This window comes from Cyphomyrmex costatus, unplaced genomic scaffold (genome assembly GCF_001594065.2).
Source record: "Cyphomyrmex costatus isolate MS0001 unplaced genomic scaffold, Ccosl1.0 scaffold224, whole genome shotgun sequence".
Classification (NCBI taxonomy): domain Eukaryota; kingdom Metazoa; phylum Arthropoda; class Insecta; order Hymenoptera; family Formicidae; genus Cyphomyrmex; species Cyphomyrmex costatus.
The window spans coordinates 76,658-90,892 of NW_017276302.1; the positions used below are offsets into that span (position 1 = coordinate 76,658).

A 14,235-nucleotide genomic window follows, 5' to 3' on the forward strand; every position below is an offset into this window, starting at 1 on the left:
AATAGAAAAATTTTTTATGTAAAAACACTTCGCGCTGCTAGAGCGAATAAGAAAAACAATGAAAACTACCTAAAAGCTATAATAATTAATACAAATATATGTAAGGGTAATAATAATTTAAAAATTATAGTAAACATATTCTAAATGCTACATTTAATAAATACAGCTTACTTTTCTTTTTTTATGTATTTCACTCGCATATACTGTAGAAAAAAAAATTTTTCTATTTAAATAAACTTTTTTTATTTTGTTTTCAAAAATTGTGATATAATTTTTTTAAAGAAGAATTAAATCACTTGGTTTCGAATAGGAAGATCTTTTAATAAGAATACAAAGGCATATACTTAGGTTTCATTGTATGAAGATAAAGATAATTCCATTTAGGTTTTACTTTTTAATTTAGTGGAATTTAAATAATAGTACTATATGGGTTCTTAAAGATTAAAGGTACCACTTGTGTTTTACTTTTTAATTTGGTAGAATTTAACTTGGCGCCGACTGTTGATATCAAATCTTGTATCAAATGATAAATGTCATTAAAATTAAGTAAGTAATAAGGTAGAATAACTTGGCGCCGACTATTGATATCAAATCTTTTATACAAATGATACATGTCATTAGAATTAAGTAAATAAGGATAATATCACGTAGGTTTTTAAAGATGGTTCTACTAAACAGCAAATGTGATTGGTCAGTTTCACAGTCGATTAAGTAATTGACGTTGGTGAAACTGGCCCAAATGGTTTTTTGACCAGCAGCACTCACTCTTAGCACTTTTTTCTACCTTTTTTTTTAAAAAAGGTAAGTTTATATATACATACAAAAGATACATGTCATTAGAATTAAATAAGTGTATAAGGATGGTACATCTTAGATCTTTAGAGATAGAATTTTTAAAGACTAGTTAATTAAACGATATATTTTATGGGAAAAATCCATATTATATGACAAGATAGTGAAATAAAAGAAGGGAGGATGTGCAATGTTAGAATTTAACTTGGCGTACAAATGATACGTGTCATTAGATTTAAGAAAATAATATGTAAGCATATTTGGTAGGCAGTTGCTTGTTTTGCGTGATCGTGTCTGTCTCGAACGTTTTGTCCTTGCACGTGAGCAGGAGATGTGAGAGAAGATTCTCGAAGTAGCGCGGTTTTCCAAATTCGGCGATTGGCCGTGCACGATCTCGCGATCACGCTTAATTGGCTGCTGCCCTGTGCCCCCGCGAGGAGGGGAGGAGACCGGGACGTGAGCGTCCGAGGTCCTCAGTCAAAATCTTAGATCCTGACAAGTAAGGTGTCTACGCAAAAACTCGAAAGATTCCCCTACAGAAATTCAGAAGTGGGATACGGATTCGGTGCGACCTGACCGCGAGCTATCCTTTCGATTAAAATTCGGATTCGGTGCGATCGAACCTCGAGCTATCTTTTCGATTGAGAAACGGATTTTCGCGACGCGAATGTGGCACGGACAAGAGACAAGTTTTCTCTTCGTGGCTGTGAGCGCGAGGTAGAGTACCGACTTTTGGCGGGAAGTGGTGACTGCGACGTGATCTGTGTGTGTGAATTACGTGCAAGTCTTCTTCGGTGCGAGCGAAGCACCGACGGTTCTGTGTGAACGTCGCCATTAGATCGTTGTTCTGAGTGCTGTGCGTGCCGAGTCACCATGGATGCGTTAGAAGGAAACGACTTCACAGTAGCCGAATTGAAGGACGTCCTTCGTGAAAGAAAACTGCCCACCGGAGGAGCGAAGGCAGAATTGATTATGCGGTTGGAGGCTGTTGATGAGGACATTTGGACGATCTTGGACGAGAGGCGAAATCAAGCGCCGCTGGCGGAAGGCGCGTCAGCGTCGACGGCCGAACAGGAAGTGGTAGAAGACGCCATGATGAGAGACGGCGGAATAGCTGCGCGTGAAAGACCGACAGCGCTACTGCGATCTGAGGAATCTGACGAAATTGCGCGACAAGAATTAGAACTGATACGACGAGAAAGAGAATTAATAGAGAGAGAGAAGCAGTTGTTACAACGAGAACGCGGGATGACGCGAAGTTTTTCATCGACAAGCAACGCCACCTCGGCGGCTGGTAATGTTCGTCACCTCAAAGATCTTTTACCGGAATTTAATGCGGCAGACAATACATTCTGGAAGTGGAAGCAGCAGCTGAAATTACTGAGAAATTCTTATCGGCTGGACGATAATTCAGCGAGAGTATTAATAAGCTCAAGGCTGAAAGGACGCGCGCTCGCGTGGTTTCATTCGAAAGCAGAACACCTGACGTTGAGTGTCGAAAATTTATTAGAAGAAATGACGCGGATGTTTGACTCGCGTCCTGCAAAGTTGTCGCTTCGCAAGGAGTTTGAGACCCGTGTGTGGAAGGCGGACGAACAGTTTTGTGATTATTATCATAAAAAGATAATTCTTGCCAATCGAGTGCCGATCGACGAAGACGAGCTTATCGATTTTTTGATTGAGGGCATTGTTGACATGCGCCTGCAAAATCAAGCACGCGTTATGAATTTTCAGTCGAAGACTGATTTGCTGAAGGCTTTTGAAAAAGTCAACCCTGTGATTAAGCGGTTCAACGACCTGAAGCTAAGGAGGGATGGCCTGAAATCCTCTGATGCAAAGACGGAGACGTCATCTGCGAAAGGAAAATCGACGAAGTGCTACAAGTGTCAGGAGACGGGACACATCGCTACACATTGCAAGCGTCCGGCGGTGACTACGTCGGGGGAGAGGAGAGCCTGCTTTGTCTGTGGTTCCGTGGAACATCTAGCGAGAGACTGTTCAGAGCGTAAACAACCTGCATCGGCGTCGAAGGCTGGGAAAGGATCTGCGCAGACAACGTCGACGAACGTGATAGTTGAACAACACGTTGAACTTCCGAAACCGTATGTAGTGACATTGAAGGTCAGCCCTGACGGAAAAACTGGTAATGTAGATGCATTTGAAATAGATGCGGTTATTGACTCCGGTTCGCCTATCAGTCTTGTGCGAGATAGCGTTGTCAAAAATGAATTTTGTAACCCCGTGATAGAAGATACTGGTAAATTCTGTGGAATAAATAGTTCGCGTCTTGAAATATTAAATATTTTCTATGGCGAGATAGAAGTGAAAGGCGTGCGTATAAAAATAAAATTTTATGTAGTACCCGATCATGCGATGGCATTCCAAATGCTTTTGGGTAGAGACTTTTTAACTTGTCCATTGTTACGTGTTACTCTCGGGTATACGCTTGAGATTGAAAGTGTGTGTGAAGCAAGCGAGGAACAAATATTGAGTATTGCCGTTGTCGAACGCTCCGAGGACGTGCGAGACGAGTTACGCATAAATCCCGAAATCGGTCAAGATAAAATAAATAAAATACGTGAGATTTATAAGTCTGATTACATTAATAATCTTCAAGCGGGAGAACGCGGATCTGATTTTGAAATGAACATTATTTTAAAGCACGATCAACCTATAAGTACGCGTCCACGTAGATTGTCCTTCGCGGATAAGGAAATATTACAAAAAATTATAGATGAACTGTTAGAGAAAAAAATTATTCGTTTGAGCAACTCATCGTACGCGAGTCCAATCGTATTAGTGCGAAAGAAAAACGGTAAGACTCGGCTCTGCGTTGATTTTCGTGAATTAAATAAAATAACGATACGAGATAATTTTCTGACCGAACTTATAGATGATAACATTGATCGATTAAAGGATAAAAAATATTTCTCTGTGTTGGATCTGAAGGATGGATTTCATCACGTTAAAATGAGCGAAGCTTCTGTTAAGTATACGTCCTTCGTAACTCCGTTAGGACAATACGAATACTTGCAAATGCCCTTCGGGCTGACAAATGCGCCACGTGTATTTCAGAGCGTTTTGTGCATACCGTGTTTAACCCACTTATAAGAGAGCATAAAATACTATTGTATCTTGATAATATTTTGGTCGCCACAGAAAGCATACACGAGCACTTGGTAATTTTGTCAGAGTTGTTTGAACTAGCCGGTAAGAACCGATTGCAGTTTCGATTGGATAAGTGTTATTTTGTTCAGACTGAAATCAAGTATCTTGGATATTGTGTCAATCAGTATGGGATACGACCGAGCGACGAAAATATAGAATCCGTACTAAATTATCCGGTTCCGAGAAACGTGAAAGAGGTTCATCGTTTTGTCGGACTTGCGAGCTATTTCAGGAGATTTGTTCCTGAGTTTTCATTGTTAGCTAAACCGTTATATGATTTAATAAAAAAGAATGCTGTGTTTACTTTCGGTGTCGCGGAGCATGAGACATTTGAGACATTGAGACGTCATTTGGCCAGTAGACCGGTGTTAGCGATTTATTCACCGCATGTTGAGACAGAATTGCACTGTGATGCAAGTGCAAGCGGGTTTGGCGGTATTTTGCTTCAAAAACAGAGTGATGGTGTATGGAAGCCCGTTTCTTATTGGAGTCAGCGGACTACTACGACGGAGGCTAAGTATCACAGCTACGAACTTGAGTGCCTCGCGGTAGTCTATGCATTAAAACGATTTCATATTTATCTTGCCGGGCAAAAGTTTAAAATCATTACGGATTGTGATAGTTTTCGCCTTACGCTAAACAAAAAAGACGTGAACCCACGAATTTCTCGCTGGGCATTATTTTTGCAGAACTACAATTATGAGATAGTGCATCGTCCGGGTAAACGAATGGCCCACGTCGACGCGCTAAGTCACAGTGTCACAGTGTTTTGGTACTTGAAGGCAGTACATTTGAGCGAACCCTTTCGATTTGTCAAGATAGAGATAGCGAGATTCTTAAGCTCGTAAAAAACTCGAAGAAACTGAATTGAAACGGTACGAGTTACGCGACGGTCTTGTTTATAGAAAAGACAAAAATAAAAAATTATTATTTTATGTACCTCAGTCGATGGAAACTAATGTTATTCGAACATGTCACGACGACATCGGACACGTTGGTGTTGATAAGGTTATTACGAAAGTTTATTGGTTCCCGAATATGCGCGAGCGAGTGAAAGAGTATATTGCGAATTGTCTTCGATGTATAGAATTCTCACCGTCGAGTGGTAAGACGGAGGGATTCTTACATAGCATTCCAAAAAATAAACTACCGTTTGTAACTATACATGTCGATCATTTTGGTCCGCTACAAAAAACCGGGAAAGGATATCGACATGTACTTGTTGTTATCGATGCGTTTACTAAATTTATAAGAGTCTATCCATGTAAGTCTACTACGACAGATGAAGCGATAAAATGTTTGCGAGATTATTTTCGATCGTATAGTAAACCGAAACGTCTAGTTTCAGATAGAGGTACATGTTTCACATCTGATGCATTTAAAGGGTTCGTAAAGAATGAGGATGTCCAACATATCTTGGTTGCTGTGCATACGCCGCGGGCTAATGGTCAGGTGGAGCGCTTTAATAGAATTTTAGCACCAATGATAGCGAAATTAAGCAAAACTCCCTCAACCTGGGATCAAGTTTTAAGTGACGTAGAGTATTCTCTAAATAATACTGTGTGTCGAGCTACGGGTGAAACTCCTTCGCGGTTAATGTTTGGAATTGATCAAGAGGGAAAAGTTAATGATATGTTGCGTAAAATGCTTGAGTCAGATTTGGATCGTGATCTCGAGGAAATTCGAGACCGAGCGTCTATAAATATCAAGGAATTACAATCTAAAAATGAGCAGCGATATAATTTGCGGAAAAAGGTTGCACGTTCGTATAAAGTTGGCGACTACGTTGAAATTCGGAACATAGAAACTACTCCTGGTGTTAATAAAAAGTTGTTACCGAAATTTAAAGGGCTCTACGTGGTAAAGACTGTACTTGACTATGATCGATATGTGATCACCGACGTAGAAGGGCATCAATTGACCCAACGACCGTACACTGCTGTAGTAGCGCCAGACCAAATGCGACCTTATATCCATTAATAATTTGTAGTATTTGCGTATTTCTTCTTGTATTAATTGTGAATCTAGTTATAAGTCTAGTAATAAGTTTTGTAATATGCGATATTGCGTGTTTCTTTGACCGGGACGGTCAAAATGTCAGAATGGCCGAACTGTAAGCATATTTGGTAGGCAGTTGCTTGTTTTGCGTGATCGTGTCTGTTTCGAACGTTTTGTCCTTGCACGTGAGCAGGAGATGTGAAAGAAGATTCTCGAAGTAGCGCAGTTTTCCAAATTCGGCGATTGGCCGTGCACGATCTCGCGATCACGCTTAATTGGCTGCTGCCCTATTTCTCGAAGTAGCGCGGTTTTCCAAATTTGGCGATTGGCCGTGTACGATCTCGCGATCACGCTTAATTGGCTACTGCCCTGTGCCCCCGCGAGGAGGGGAGGAGGCCGGGACGTGAGCGTCCGAGGTCCTCAGTCAAAATCTTAGATCCTGACAAGTAAGGTGTCTACGCAAAAACTCGAAAGATTCCCCTACAAATAAGATAAAAAAAACGATAGTTCCCTTCTCTTCTTCTTCAGTAATACCCAACAGTTCCGAACTTTCTGATTTGACTAAGTCTAACTGGAACATGTACTTGAATACCTCATTATGTATGCCAAGGTTTTTTATATACATATTGATTTCTATTTCATTATCTTTCAGTAATAAAATGTATTACGTTAGAATATACAATTTGGTATAAGAATTCTATTAAAATTAATACTGATCTTTTGTGATTTATTTTTGAAATATAAAAAATTATTATTTTGATCTCTCACCTAGAACACTATATCTGATTCAAGATTGTGGAGCACATAAGAATTCTTGCTAGAATAGCTCTACATTCCTGTACAATTTTTTGACTTAAATCGTTGATATTTTCCGGTGGAGTTTTTGAGTCGAACTGAATGGCAACCTTTATTTAAATTTACTACACAACGTTATTGATGCACTTATAACTGAAAGTCTTGAAAATCAAAAGGATGAAAATGGTAAATTGTTGTTAAATGAGGAACTTTTGTGCTTCCAATATAAGATGGTTCTCCCCCACATTATGTGTTACCAATTCGACAGTGGCTAAACAATCGATTCCCATAGAGATGGATTGGTAGAAAGGGAGCCATCGAATGGCTATCAAGATCTCCTGATCTAACTCCACTCGATTTTCTCTTATGGGGACACTTAAAATCCGTTGATTATAAAACTTCACCAAAAATTATCAACGATTTACGTCAAAGAATTATACAGGAATGTAGAGCTATTCCAGCAAATACTTTCCAAAATGTTCATTCTGAATTTCAGAATCGCCTTTATAATTGTTTAGCAAACAACGGAGAACATTTTGAACATTTGTTATAACAAATGATGAAATTTTATGCAGTAACTATGCTTTGCTATTTTCTTAAATATTTCCTAAAATAGTGATCGAACAAAAAAATGTTTCCTACAGAAGTTACTTGTTTATTTTATGTAGAATAAGATCCTGTAATAAAAAATATACATTTCCATTTGAAAAAATTAATTTGACCTTCGAATTACGTTAAAAACGCTCTTTAAATAAAAAATGGAGAGTGCCGTTCTCTTTCCCCCACGAAATCATGGAACACGTGTTTTAACTTTTTTTGTATCTTTTATATTTTTCTAGATAATCAGCTGGAAAGTTTTCAAATGAACACCCTGTGTGTGTGTGTGTGTGCGTGTGTGTGTGTGTGTGTGCGTGTGTGTGCGCGCGCGTGTGCGTGCGTGCGTGCGTGCGTGCGTGCGTGCGTGCGTGTATATACATAATTACATAAGAATATTAAAAATGCTAATCTCCGGATAAAATACTAAATTTTGTTTTTATGCTTGTGTAATGGTTATAACTTATAATAATATGTAATATGTAATATATATTATATAATATATTGTAAGAATATTAATGTATAATCTATATTAGATCAAAACCATCTAAATAGATAAAATAAAAAAAATGTGTGTATACATACATATACATCTTGTTATTTGTAGGATAAAAATCGATTTAAACACTGCCTAAAAAGGTCAAAAATAGAAATGTATAAAATAGAAATAAAACGGATCCGTATCGATATTAACAATATCGGAAATTAACCAGCCGACATTTCATTGTATCAATATTTCTGCTCACGATATGTTGCGATACGATATATCAAGATCTTTTTCTCTATCGCCTATCCCTAGGCTGTTGTATTTTGTTCAACGAGAAATTTATCACTCTTCACACATAAAAAGGTAGCAAAATAGAAATGTATCCTATCTATTATACAGGGTGATCCAGACCACCCGAAGGAGCCGGCATGTACATATTTCTCATGAAAAACTGAGTCAAAAAGTCAATAGTAAAATGTTATGGAGTCAATAGTTTTTAAATGGTGAATCTTTGAAGCCTTCCTATCACAGGACGTGAAGTTCGAACCGTCAGGCGCAACCAAGCGGCAGCGAGCGCTTTGATCGATATCGCTAAACTGCACGATGCCAAACGAGTATTGCGATAGTTTTGAAATATTTACATGTTCAAAAAAGGATACTCAAAAATTTAAACCTTTTTATCTAATAATTATATATTACCATGAAAAGTAACTGATATATTATTAATTAAAGGTGTCAGTACTTAGGGAACATACATAAAGTGTATGTAACTTTCGGCCAATTTTCGAATCGCCTCCGCCTTCCGCTGTCCCCCTCACCTCACCGCCCCGCGCGCGATCCAAATGCCGCAAGATGCTCGAATGATATTTGATATTCGCGCGGGGCGGTGAAGTGAGGGGAACAGCGGAAGGCGGAGGCGATTCGAAAATCGGCCGAAAGTTACATACACTTTATGTATGTTCACTTTGTACTGGCACCTTTATTAATATTGTAATATATCAGTTACTTTTCATGGTAATATATAATTATTAAATAAAAAGGTTTAAATTTTTGAGTATCCTTTTTTGAACATGTAAATATTTTAAAACTTTCGCAATACTCGTTTGGCATCGCGCGGTTTAGCGATATCGATCAAAGCGCTCGCCGGCGCTTGGTTGCGTCTGACGGCTCGAACTTCACGTCCTGTGATTATATAATGATTAGATAATATATAATGATTAGATAAAAAGGATTAAATTTTTGAGTATTCTTTTTTAAACATGGCTTAAACTTTTCATTTTTATGATATGATTTTTTTCGGATATCACTTACTTTTTAGAGTACAAATATATCACAAATATATATTTAAAAAATGATTTAAAAAATATTATATAACGAAAGAGAGTGAAATACGGCGAAAGAGGGGTGATGGAGGAGGGGAGGGGCGTGGGGAGGAGGTCCGGTGGGTCGAAGATGGTGGAGGTGCGAGTGAAAGGTGAGAGAGGATGTTAAAAAGTTTTAATGGCCTTGAATGCGGATAGAGAAAAAGGAGGAGAAGAAGACGTTTCTTAATTTTTCTTTAAAATCATTACTTTTCGACCGCTTGTATCACCAGAACAGCTTGACTGATTTTAAATTTTTTTGGCTCAAATTACTCGTGGAGATGCCACCTTTCAGGACATATAAGTTCGATACAAAATTTTTTATATAATATTTTAGAAGTTATGCATCCCCGAAAAATGGACATTGGTGGCTCGGGATAAGAGACTTGTAGTGTCTTTCAGTTTTTGAACATGGCCGGAGACTCTACCGCATCTCCTGATTAACATCTACTACTGTATTTTTAAATTGAGTTTAATTTAATTGACGAGAAGTAATGTCGCGAAGTATAAACTCGATTATTAGCAAACATGATTTATATCAGTAAAAAAGTATGTACCATATTTTTCAAACATTTTAAATAATAAACAAATTAATGAATGAAATCAATATTAATTAAATAATTTAAATAAATAATATTAAAAACATCAGTCAACAAACATACTTTCAATGCATAAATTGCATCATTGTTGTATCTTCCTACAGTTCAATTTCAATTATGTTTACATGTTTATGTTTAACGTTGTACGGCGAGTGTGGACGAAACGCAGAAGCGGCTTGTAAAAATTAGAAAGGGTGAACTTCCGAAAGTGGCCAACGCCCGATTACCATGAAATTTGGTAGAAATACTTCAAATGACATCAAATGAATGTCCTTCAATGGATTTTCACCGACAAGAAAGTTTAATGCCAGAAATATTTGAATAAAATTATGGTAAAAGAGTGCATAAAAGGGAGGCCAGCACTATGACCTTGACCTTGACATATGTTGTCAAGGTCATGATCCTGAGTAACCTCCAACAGGTCATCGTTCGTCCTTCGTTAAAAAGTTATGAACAAATAAAGTTTCAAAAATAATAGTTTTGAAAATAACATTTATTTGAAATTTGTAAACTTAATTACTATTTTCTTCAGTAATGTCATTAATTGGATAGAAATAGGCCATAATTTCAAAAAACTTATCAATTCTCCGATTACAATCATAGTTTTAAAATTAACGTATGATATACATGTGTGATATATTGATATTAAGTACTATTCTATACCTATCCCTGTTCAGGAACTTTCCACGCGAGGTAACTTTCACCCCCCTCCGCACTTGCCAAGGGGCACATGACTTCCATGATTGTACTGTTGCTATGATTGTACTGTTGGGGGAGACCTCTGCCGACGGAGTAGGTGCGGGATGGGGGCGGACCGTAGATCCGCCTCCTTGCAACCCCCTCCCCCATGTGTGTGTGCGCGCGCGCACGTGTGTGTGTGTGTGTGTGTGTGTGTGTGTGTGTGTGTGTGTGTGTGTGTGTGTGTGTGTGTGTGTGTGTGTGTGTCACAAAATAAAATGTTATTTAAGGGGATGCTGAACCCACGAAATTGTGGATACTTACAGTCTTAAGAAAATCTCCGAAACGACTGAACGGAATGAGAAATCCCTTTACAGGATTAATATAGACACAAAATTAGTTAGTGATGTGATGAATTATATGTTAAAATCGAAAAAAAGTTAAAAACTTACGTTTTTTTCAACTCGTAGATGTGTCACCTAACGAACATATTTCCTTGATAAACAAGTTTTACTGCTTGTATGGACTAAATGAGGTCTCATCACCCGGCGTATTACGTGAATAAACAACACTGAATTTACAGAACTGAGATTGAAAGCACCAAAAAAGATATTTTCATTGAACTGCAAAAATGGTAAATTGTCGATAACGAAACTGTAAATTTTTAATTTTTTTCCCGTTTTTCGTATTAAAATATAGCTAGCACCCTCCGTTTTTGTCGATACTTTAGTTATGCAGAAGGATTTTTCCATCCGTAAATGCAATTAAGAGAAACGAGTCTTTAACTAACAAAATAAGTAATGATAAAATAGGACTCCAGCATCGCCTTAATGTTTCCCCCATTTTTTGAGAAAAATTGCTTCACGTTGAAAGTCTAAAAGTGTAAAGAATAACGTTTTATTTCTGCAACTTCATTCAAACATTTTTGGCACTAAACTTTCTGTCGGTGAAAATCCTTTTGAAAATCCTTAAGGGCATTTATTTGACGTCATTTAGAGTATTTCTGCCAAGTTTCATAATAATCGGGCGTTGGCCATTTTCGGAAGTTTATCCCTATTGACCACACAACATTTTGCTATAGACATTTTCGATTCAATTTTCCATGAGGAATACGTAAATGCCGGCTCCTCCAGGTAATCTGGATAATCCTGTATATTGTAGACGTAAATACGACACGCTCGAGCCCGTACTTAGAAAATTTAGTGGATGAAATAATCCCGAAACATTCCCACATTAACATCTTTTATTCGAAGGACGCTACATCTCTTGTTGGAAAAAAAAAAAAAAACATACATACATACAAGCAATGGGTTTGAATCGTATAGTTGTTTTGTATAGATATGATATTCCCGAAGAAATGCAGTATGAACCAATTACAGAGTTCTATATTATATGTAATAGTCTACGGAATAACAGATGTGAGTCACACGATGCATCTCTTGATTATCTTGGTACGTACATTAAGAATTAAAGTTACTTTTTTAGAAGTGTTAGCAGTAGTATATATAGAAATCTGTATTATACATATATAAATACTCAAGATGGATAATAAAAATAAATTCTATTCGAAAATCGAATTATCTTGAAATATATTATTAATGTTCTTTTTTATATCATATATATTAATGTTACTATTCAAATTTGTTAAATATTAATATTCAACAAAATATATTGTACGCAAATATATAATGAAATAAAACATACAGTAATATAAATACTAAGATAACGCTTGTTATCTATCTTAGTATTTATATTACTGTATGTTTTATTTCATTTTAAATACAACAAAAACATGATATTAGAATTTCGGTATTATACAAGCAAAGGAAGTAACGGATGACAAACTTTATTACAATAATCTCATGAATTCAAAAGCGAAACGTTTCGACTCATACGGAAGTCCTCTTCAGTCTCAATAATTTACATAAATAGTATAAATACAACATTAAAACAAGAAATGTTCGAGGTCTACAATGTTTCCTCTTTAGTCAGGTTGTAAAATGAAAGAAAACTATCACATAAAGTTGTATCCGCGTCACGATTCTATGGAACCAATTATCACACAAATATTAAAAAATAAAAATTAAATTAAAAATAAAAATAAATCTGAAAAAAAATTAATGTATCATACTTACGTCAATTTCAGATGCTCTATGTGCAATTTTCCTTCTTAAAACGAAAAATATTATAATAAACGTGAATGTTCTGTATGTAAGACAGTTATCAAAAGAATAAAGGAAATTACGATTTGGCTGTTTGAAATGTCAAAGCCTGTTTATTATTAAGAGAGTCATAATCAAAACAATCATTTGCTTTGTCTAATTTTTCCGTGTCTTTTTGGGCATTGATACTATTCTTCTATATTTATAATATAAATAATAACATTTTAAAATTAGATTGTGGTATCATAAGGATACTTTTTCTGGTGGATATCTATCATTTTTATCAAATCATCCCTTATCTAAAAAAATTGGTGTTATTTATAGCTTAGTTGATAACAGAACATTATTACTTTCTAATTGTGAATTTCACATTAAGAATATTAAGTTTTGTATTACTACGTTATTGAATAACAATTATCTTTTATAGTTAATTTTTAATAAAATACAAAAAAGAATTGATTTTATATTAAATTCTAAATTACATACAACACATTTTGAGAACCAAAGTACCTGTATTGATCTTCCTAACAAAAAGATCAATAAAAAAACTTTTTGTTTTACCATATATTCCAAAAATTACAAGTAATGTTATATCTAATTTAAACAAAGAAGCATTTACTACAGGAATTAGGAGTATTAATAAACTAAATAGAATATTATTAAAGTTCATAAACTTAAAGACAATACAGATACTATACAAAAGAACAATGTCGTTTATAAAATTGATTGCAATGATTGTAATTTGTCATGTATTGGCCAAACAAAGAGAAAGTTCATTACAAGAATAAGGGAACATAAATATAAGGGTAGATCCTTCAAAATATTCTGTTTTATTGGAACATTGCAATCAATATGATCATACTTTTGATTGGAACAATGTTCAGATTATGGATGTTGAATCTCACTATAATAAGACTAATTGCAGAAATGCTTTTTATTAAAGAACAAGAGAATAGTATCAATGCCCAAAAAGACACGAAAAAATTAGACAAAGCATATGATTGTTTTATGACCTTCTTAATAATAAACAAGCTTTGATATTTCAAACAGCCAAATCATAATTTCCTTTATTTTTTTGACAACTGTCTTACACACAGAACATCTACGTTTATTATATTTTTCGTTTTAAGAAGAAAAATTGCACATAGAACATCTGAAATTGCCGTAAGTTTGATACACTTTCAGATTTATTTTTATTTTTAATTTTATTTTTATTTTTTAATGTTTGATAATTGGTTCCATAGAACCATGATGCGGATACAACTTTATATGTGATAGTTTTCTTTCATTTATAACCTAACTAAAGAGAGAACATTTTAGACTGATTGACCTCATAGATTTCTTGTTTTAATGTTATATTTTTAATTATTATACTATTTATATAAATTATTGAAACTCAAGAGAACTTCCGTATGAGTCGAAACGTTTCGCTTTTGAATTCATGAGATTATTGTAATAAAGTTTGTCATCCATTACTTCCTTTGCTTGTATAATACCGAAGTTCTAATAACAGTGATGTTTGCTAGTAATATTTTTTAAATCAATAGTTATACGATTTTATATTATTTCAAATGAAATGTTCCTTTGAAACACCTTGCACC

At 35.6% G+C, this 14,235-nt stretch overlaps 1 protein-coding gene across 3 annotated transcripts in view; it reads right to left on the reverse strand.

Annotated features, from left to right (window-relative positions):
* Cpsf6 (cleavage and polyadenylation specificity factor subunit 6) overlaps positions 1 to 14,235 on the reverse strand; it is a 52,630-nt gene that overhangs the window by 17,097 nt on the left and 21,298 nt on the right. The window lies entirely within an intron of this gene.